The sequence below is a fragment of the Melospiza georgiana genome, chromosome 2, assembly GCF_028018845.1.
Source record: "Melospiza georgiana isolate bMelGeo1 chromosome 2, bMelGeo1.pri, whole genome shotgun sequence".
Lineage (NCBI taxonomy): Eukaryota > Metazoa > Chordata > Aves > Passeriformes > Passerellidae > Melospiza > Melospiza georgiana.
Window position 1 is genome coordinate 20,310,745 of NC_080431.1, and position 8,618 is coordinate 20,319,362.

The following is an 8,618-nucleotide window of genomic DNA, read 5'->3' on the forward strand; positions in this document are numbered from 1 at the left end:
ATTCAGCCCGAGAGCATATCACAGAGCCACCTATCTCTCCTTCTGCACTAAAAGGTTGAAAAATACTTTCCTTGTTGTCATCCTAAACATCATTAGGATGTCAACTAAGAAGTCAGCTCCCCTGAAACAGCAGTGGCCCAGGATGGCACTGGGAGCAAGTCCTACACACAACAGATGTGGGAGAAAACAAGTGTGATGGATACACTGCTATTGTAATAACAGGAAGGAAAAACCTTGCAGCCATGGTATGCTGAGGGTGTTCTTACTGCATCAAAGCCAAGAGGGTCAGGATGATCAATGCTTGGGGCTCTGCTTTGGTATCAGTGCCAGCTTTTGCTAAATAGGAGGCTTCACTTATTACTGTTACCTGAAACGTTTATTAGTCCAGAATGCTTTGAAAAATTTAGAACAGTTTAACTCTCCATATACAGATTAGTTTTTAACAGGACATAGTGTTCCTCTTCTCTCCCAAACCTATGAAAAGACTGAAGGAATTAAAGGTTTTATTTTACTATATAGTTAACTAATACTTAATTGGTATATAAATAGCATCATTTCAGCCAACGTAAATTTGACAAGGATGAATTAGAAAATCCTACTATACTTCATTTATAGTTTATATGCTTAATGAATACCACTATTTCTTTCTAAACCTTCCCAACCTTGCAAGGATCTAATCTTATTTTGAAGTAAAGGTTGCAAGACAGTGTTTAATGACTTCTTGAAAATAATATAAATGAGAACAATATAGTTAAATCCAAAGCAAAATTGACAATTTTTTTCCAAGAGCTTGCCTCTATTTTCTTAAAAACAGAACACATACCTTTTAAATGATGCACTGCCAGCAGAATCAATAACCCACCCCAGCATGAGCGAAAAGCACCTGCCTTTGTTAACCCTCTTCCTGTTCTCCTGCAGTGTCTGTCGGCTCCTCTGCACTTGCACAGAGCTGACCCTGTGTAACCCACAGGGAAAGACAGGCAAGAGTCAGCACTCAGCTAAAAGCAGCTTCTCACACTCCAAGAGGACGTGACCCAGACTCGGAGGACTGCATCAGGAAGAGCATCCACAGCCTCCAGCTTCTCCATAAACTTCAGGACCTGCTTTCACACTCGTGTCGCTTCTCTGTATTAAGGCCCTCATAAATACTCTGATCATTTCTGGAATACAGAAACTTCAAACACCTCAGAAGGCTAAAATCTGCCTTCCTATCAAAAAAGTAATAAACTGAAGGCCTGCTCATTTATTATTGGTTATTAATGCCCCACCTATCCAAATAGCACAACTGCTGAAACACAACAGGCTCCCCTAAATGTATTTCTTTTTCTGATAAAAGATCTTATTTGAAACAAAGTTTGTATTTAATTCAATTAATTTTTAAAAAATATTTAAAAAGGAGACTGCCTAAGAAAAGTTGCTACCTGATTCTGTAAAAGATGACCTTTTTTGTCTAATAAAATTTCTGCTATATTCTATCTGTGGTTTATCTCACTACCTGTTTTCACACCTGTTTCTATGGTTGTGTGTACTCTGCATACAGTAACTGATACGAGTTGAGGAAAACTGGGGAGGTAAAAAGACACCCATATAGCATTTTATTCTCCACCTGCATTTTGTCACAACTGTAAGAGAGAATCAACACTTTTGAGAATTCAGGGATCTGCCAAATGTCCCGTGTTCACCACATTTTCTGCCCCAGCAAATAATCAACAGTAGTTACACGTCACCATATTAATACTGGCTAATGAGATCAGGATAAAACCAGCATAGCAAACCTACAGCACAAAAAAGCCTCTAAGCCACAAAGTTTGTTTTTAGAATTGTGAACAAATACAGGCTATACCAGCATGCCTGAGCTTCCACTCTAACAAATGGTTTTCATTGCATGAGTATTTCTAAAACTTTACTTCACACCAGGGTTTTGTGTATAGCTGCAGTAATTTAAAATGCAATGGGTGGCTATTTTTTAATCAAGATTTACTCCTCTGCACCTCAATTCTTAAAATTCGCAATACTCTATGAAAGCTTAAAAATGTACACTGTCAGGCCACCTCAAAGTTATTATTTATGTTGGGTTTAAACTATAAACTCCCTTTATCAATAGCGAGAAACAAATTGATTTGCTGTGTCACATATACTTAACTGAATATAAAAATATATATTCCATATTGCAATGTACCTTCAACTCACTCATGTCATTAGCATTTATGAAACAATTAAGAATTCTTATGATGGGGAAAAAAGATTGCTTTAAGGAAAAAAAAAAAGCAAAACAACAAAAACTTACCATTTTGAAGAATTACTTTACACACTACCAAACAGAGCAACAGTTTAATTGGGCAGAACACCGTTGACTACATTATTATGAGAAAACTAATGGGCCTAATTAATTTGCAGGAAAAAATTAAATTAGAACTACCTAAAACAGAAATAAGTTTTGGATTCCTGGGCCAACATGCAGAAATCTGCAAAGCAAAACAAACAGAAAAGTCATTTCTCAAAAGGTGTATCAGGATCTCACGTAGTAAAGACTGGACAATGGTGCACAGGTGAAATGATTAGTGATTAGTGCAGGCCCCACTTCTTCACCTCAGGATAACAAAACAATGCTATTTCCCCCGCTGCAAGCACCATTCCAGCTCTATAAACATCGTTCACTTCAGGAACTAGCAAGAATTCCTGATTTTCACTCCCTGGAAACTACTGTTCTACAACATTTCTGTATACCTAGTAAACACAAGGACAAAGTGTACCACCTTTAAGTTCATTATTTGATGAGAAGCAGAAAGCAGCTCTCCTGCAGACAGCCTCAACTCCCCGCCTTTTCCACATGCCAGATGACCTATTTTGGGGGAACAGGATGTCCAGCGACCAGCACCTCACCCTGGGCTGACTGAACTAACCCCAACCCAGCAGTGCCTGCTTTCAGTTCTCAAACTCCCTCAAACACCTCTAATAAATCCACATTAGCAATCGCCCTTCCTCAGAACACCGTGGGAGTGGGGTTTGGGAATACCCACAGCTTGGAAACCATCAGTCCCTCAACACAAACAGAAAAGATTTTTTTTTTTACAACCTATGCTTTACATTCAAAGATGCCTTGGTTTTGATTTTCTGCAAGTAAATTGATACAACACCTGTCTCCATGAGTCTGGAAGCAGCTTTTATGCTCAAGGAGCATGAAAAACACAGATACTCTGGGTAGTTTTGCTGCTGCTCAAGACCAGGACCAGCAAACAGAGCTATGTGGGTATCACTTTTCGAGTCGTCACTGTTATAGTTTCTACCGAGAAAAGCCATGAGCACTGCAAAGGATTAACATACCAACAGCAACACAAGGCACAAAAAAAAAAAAAAAAAAAAAAAAAAAAGGCTGGAAAAGAAGCAGACACTGCTGACCTTGTCCCTTGTCCCTCTTCTTTAGCTAACAGAAGATGTGAGGTGACACGGAAGAGAGCAAACACCTTTCCTTAAGCTTTCAGACAGCTAGCCAGGAAAATAGAGAAGAAAAGAGAGGAAGGGGAGGTAAGTTCCACTTCTGTAATGCAACAAGGCAAAGGCTGAAGTTCTGAATTTATCATATGTTCAGCAGCCAAGATGTAGTAAAAAGGATGATTCAGACTATCACGGGCTAACTGTTAGTTTTGGAAAAATATTGCAAAAGAGATTTTGTGTATAATTTTTTTTTCACAAAAGTAATTGGAAATGTAATCTGGTAGAAGCAAGAGGCAAATGCAACAGCTAATGTTGCACCTACAGAACAACAGCAATAAGAGCTAACATTATAATGAATCTGTATCTGTTTCATGGCCTATATAAAAATATTTGCTAATTACAGCCTTGATCTTCATGGTACAGGTGCCTTCTCTTGCTACATTTATTCACTGTTCCCAAAAGTGACATCTTCTGTCAAAGTCACAAGAAGAAAGTCAGTTACAAAGACAAAGCGATCTGCTTAACTTCTTAAACACACTTGGGTGAGACAGAGGCTTTCGATTTCCAGAGTTGTGAAATCAATATTTCAGAAAAGAGACAACATTACATCAGAAATTATAATCCTACAAATGAAAACATAATACCATTGACATCATCTATGTGGTGCTGACTCCTTCAGATTCCTAAAAAGCAATGGCAAAACAAGTACTTTCAAACAGAAATTCTTCATAATCTCCTACCCAGTGAGTCCTTTCAAATTCCTCTATATTAAGTTACCAGTCCAAACTCCCAATGATACAAACCACGCGTGGTTAGGCCATGAAAATTTGTTTTTACAAAGGCCAATAGCACATTTCATGAAAGAAAAGTCTAATTCTCCCACGTTAAGCTGCTATAACAGCAACAGTATGTTCCTCAGAAACAAAAAAGCTTCATGGGAGGAAACACTTTTCAAGCTGAAGAATGCTTTAAATTCTTGCCGACTTTCAGTCACCATACAACTTTTAAAACAACAAAAGATTTCTCTTTGTTTTACAAAAACATGATAGTTCCGAGTGAAATTCTGCACAGAATTCACGGAATAACCCTGATGCACACAGAGAACCACATTCACTGTTTAAAAACATAGGAACTAGAGCCGAGAGCCTTCATGATCAGCCAGCTGCAGGTCAGACCTGAACTACAAACCTGAATCCCGATCTGGCAACCTGATCTTAGGCCAAAGTGCCTACCCTGCCAGCAAGGGGTAGCTGTTAGCCTGGGCACATTTTTTATTAAAAACAGGGAGAGAAAACTTATAAACTTCAGTAATTTTCTTGCCAAAACACGCAGGGATGCGCTTCACTGAACACTCATTACGTGAGACGCAATTTTACCTTTATGTCCTTTACCTACACCGGCATCGACCGAGGCCACAGCGCACCGCGCTCCTTGAGAAAATCCCCGGCCTCAGCCCTACTGAGGTCGAAAGTCGGCGACGGAAAGAAAAACGAACGGAGCGGACCGAGAGCGATGTCCCCGCCGCAGCCCGGTGTGCCCGCCCGCCGGTCCCCGTGCGGGGCGGCGGCGCTCCCGCTCCCGCCCGGGAAACTTTCGTGTTGCGCCGCTCTCCGGCCGGGAGGCGCTGCCCGCCTTCCCCCGGCGCTGCCCCGCGGCCGCCGGATACGCCGCCTCCATTCACCGGAGCCCCGCGAGGAGTGCGGGGGGGTGGCGTCCCGGCCCGGCGCTGCCCCCCGGCCGGGCGGCACAAAGCAGCGGCTGTCACACGCACACGAGTAGCAACTCGGGAGGATGAGGAGGAGCCGCCCCCGAGCCCCCCCCGCAACTGGACGTGGCACAACGAACACTCCTCCCGCTCCGGGCCCCCCGTGCCGCCCCCGGCAGGTACCGGCCCCTCCTGCGCGGGGCGGCCGCGGAGCCTCGGCCGCACAGGTGACACCCGCCTTTCCCCCGTTCCCGACGCCCCTTCCCCGCGTCGTCCCCCGCGGCCGCCACAAGTTTGCGGCGGGCCCCAGCCCCCGCCCCGGCCCCATCCCCGTCCCGCCCGCGGTCGCGCTCACCTCCGGCCGGCCGGCGGGGAGCGGAGCGGGGCGGGCGGCGGCGGCGGGGAGGCTCCCAGCCCAGGCGGGCTCCGCTTCTTTGTCTCCTCGGCGGCGGCGCCCGCTCGCTCCCCCTCCGCTTCCCTCTGCCCTTCCCTGGGCGGATGCGGGCCGCGTCCTCCGAGAGGGGCCGGCTGGCTCCCCCCGCTTCCCCTTCCTTCTCCTCCTGCGCTCTTCGCCGGACGCGTCCAAGGCCCCGGCCCTCGGCGGCGGCAACGGCAGCTCCGCTCCCTGCCTTCCCTCTGCCTGCTGCGCCCGGCGGCGGCGGCGGCGGCCCCTCCTCCGCGAACCGCCCCCCCCGGCACAGGCACAGCCCCCGCCCCCGCCCTGCCCTTCCTGCCGCTGCCGCTGCCGGGATCGCGCGGGAGGAGCTCTCCGGGCTCCCCCTCGCCCGCCGGGAGGGCCGCTGCTCCCCCGCCCCAGCGCAGGAAGGACGGGCAGGGACAGCCTGGGTGGCTCCCTCCCCTCTGCGGGAGGACCGCTCCGGGACCGCGGGGCGGGGCAAAGGGGGCCCTGCCCGGCAGGGGCGCCCTGACGCCGCCTTCCCGTTCCATCCCCGTGAGACCCGGCGCTCCCGGAGACGCTGCCCCGCTGGGAGCCAAAGCGCCCGGGAAAAGTACTGGCGAATGCTGAAAGACCCGGGGATGGGGGGGACGCGCTCTGTTCGGGGCCGGGCCGGGGGAAGTGCCCCGGAGCGGGGAGGGGTGCGCCGGGATTCGCCCTGGGGCCGCCACGGGCCGGGACTGTGGGGCCGCTGCCGCCGGGGAATTTCCAGCCGCGGTATCGGGGCGCTTCCGCCGCCGCCCATTAGCCGCGGGGCGGCCGCAGCCGTAGCTCTTCCCGGCCCTTCTTTTCCTGCCGGCCCGGGGCGAAGTTTCAGCCTCAGCGCCCCGTGTATCGGCCCGGTCGGGCGGTGACTGGTATGTGTTGTGCCCTCGGCAGAGGATGGTGGGCATGGCAGCCACCCCAAGCCACAGAACCAGAGAATATCCTGTGTTGGAATAGAACCAGAAGGTTCATCGAGTCCAACTCTTTGCCAAGCACAGGCCACTCCAAGAATTCCACCATGTGCTGAGAGCGTCGTCCAAATGCCTCTTGAACTCTGTCAAGCTTGGTGCTGTCACCACTTCCCTGGGGCACCTGTTCCAGTGCCCACCCACCCTATGAAGAACCATGTTCTAATGTCCAACCTAAACCTCCCCTGACACACTTCAGGCTGGTCCCTGGGATAAGCCAGCTCCAAAACAGAGCCGTGGCTGGGTGTATGTCCAGCCCGTGCCAGCTGCTGTGCCCCTCCACTCACGGGAAAGACCTCCAGGAGTGGTTAAAGGCAGAGGAGAGAAGGCCCCCATGGTGGCCCTGGTCTCTAGTGGGAATAGCCAACCTGTCAGCCCCAGTGCTTTCCACCTGGCATGCTTCCCCCAGTATGTCCCTGGGCTGTGGGGAAAGATCATCCCTCAAGGTGGGCAGGGAGCAAGGGGGAAGCTGCTCAAAAATATTGTAAACCCTTTACAACATGGCAGCTTCCAGTGTTAGCTCTGGAACCATACCTCCAGCATTTCCTGGCTTGGGAGGCAACGCTAGGCAACACTACTCTTTCTGAATCCAAATTAAAGTCAGCAGCCCTGCTGTCTTGTTTTCTGTGACCAAGCTTAATATAGTAGTGAGATCTTGGGACAAAGATTTTAGAAGCTTGAAATAAGATGATTTAAAAATGTGTGCTCTGCAATCTTTCCATGCTCCTGCTTAAAATGGTGTAGAAATCCTCAAATAACTCGCTCTTCCCCTTGTTAACTTTTACAAATTCTCACAGCACTGAATTGATGGTTTGGGAAGTTCCAAGTGCCTTTCACATGCCTGTGAGATAAACCTGAAAGGAAAATGTGGCCCCTTTTTTCTTCCAATAAAGACTTTGCATGCACCTCAGGGAGGAACAGAAATCCCCTTTCCTAGGTTTTTGTGCATGCATTTCATTTCAGTTGAGAGAGGTGTTAATCTTCCTTTTGAAACAATAATCTAACCATGCTTTTTTAGAGGTGGAAAATATTTGGGGTCCCTGCTGGCTCCACCTCACAGCATGGTCAGGCCTCACTCCAGCCGGCAGAGGCTTAGGCTGAATTTAAATGGGATCGGTCATCCAAGGACTTTCAGATAAAAGTCTCTGTTGTTTCTAGAACAAAATGCACTGTGGAATTGATAAAAGAGAGGTGAATTATCCCTTCTCTCCTGTGCATTTATAGTGCACAGTTAGGTTTCAGTCTCGGTTTTGTCCCTTCTTACCACACCCTTGCTAATGCCATCCTGCAATAAATGCTCCACTTTATTCTTTTCCCTGTAGCACTGTTGAGTTGAAGATGTCCTAGGCAGGGTGGCATGAATCTTTCAAAGTTTCCAGGCTAAGTTAGACCTCCAGAAGGAACCATAAGCTGCTGAATGAGTGGTAGCTCTCAAAGCTTTCCAGGTATCTGGAAAAAATTATAAAACACACCTAACTTTAGCAGATTAATGCTAATAGGATTTACAGAATAAGAATGTTTTAGGGAGAGATTTAGATGAATACATTGTCTTGAGGCAAAGGACTAATTTAAGCACTCTGAAGCATACTGTTGTTAAATATACTTAATTACATTAAGAAGTGATCTATTAAAGCTGGGGGTTTTTTTCAAAATGTGGCTTATGATGAACAGAAGACACTGTAGAAAGTGTTTGCAAGGGTTTGTTGAAGGATGTTTTAACTGCCTATTTGCTGAATGAATCCTTAGGTTTCTCCGCAAAAACAACCAAGATGTTGCCCTGTGTAGTATTTCAAAACATTGAGCCTACTGAAATATTAATGTATGCCTTTTAAAATGTCATAATTAGCTGTTATCTCTGAAATAACTGTTATTAAGAAGAGCTGGCTGCTTGTGATTTGAGTGAGAATTACATTCTAAATATGAGAAGATGATAAATTTGGGGGAATATGCACAGAAGTGAAAGCAGTACATGATGTGGCAGGCACACTTTTGTATAAAGAAAGTAAATATGTAAAGCATGCACTTTTGCATATGCATAAGAGTGGTGCTGTCCTTAGAAAATGTATAC

General features: G+C 47.1%; 1 protein-coding gene across 2 annotated transcripts in view; it reads right to left on the reverse strand.

The window, feature by feature from the left end:
* The window catches only part of NCK2 (NCK adaptor protein 2), an 86,216-nt gene extending 80,435 nt beyond the window's left edge, over positions 1-5,781 (reverse strand). For both annotated transcript variants that reach the window (XM_058019023.1, XM_058019021.1), the window contains exon 1: positions 5,496-5,781. The gene's annotated coding sequence lies outside the window, so the exon portion shown is untranslated. The remainder of the gene's footprint in view (positions 1-5,495) is intronic.
* Between the last annotated feature and the right edge of the window lie 2,837 nt (positions 5,782-8,618).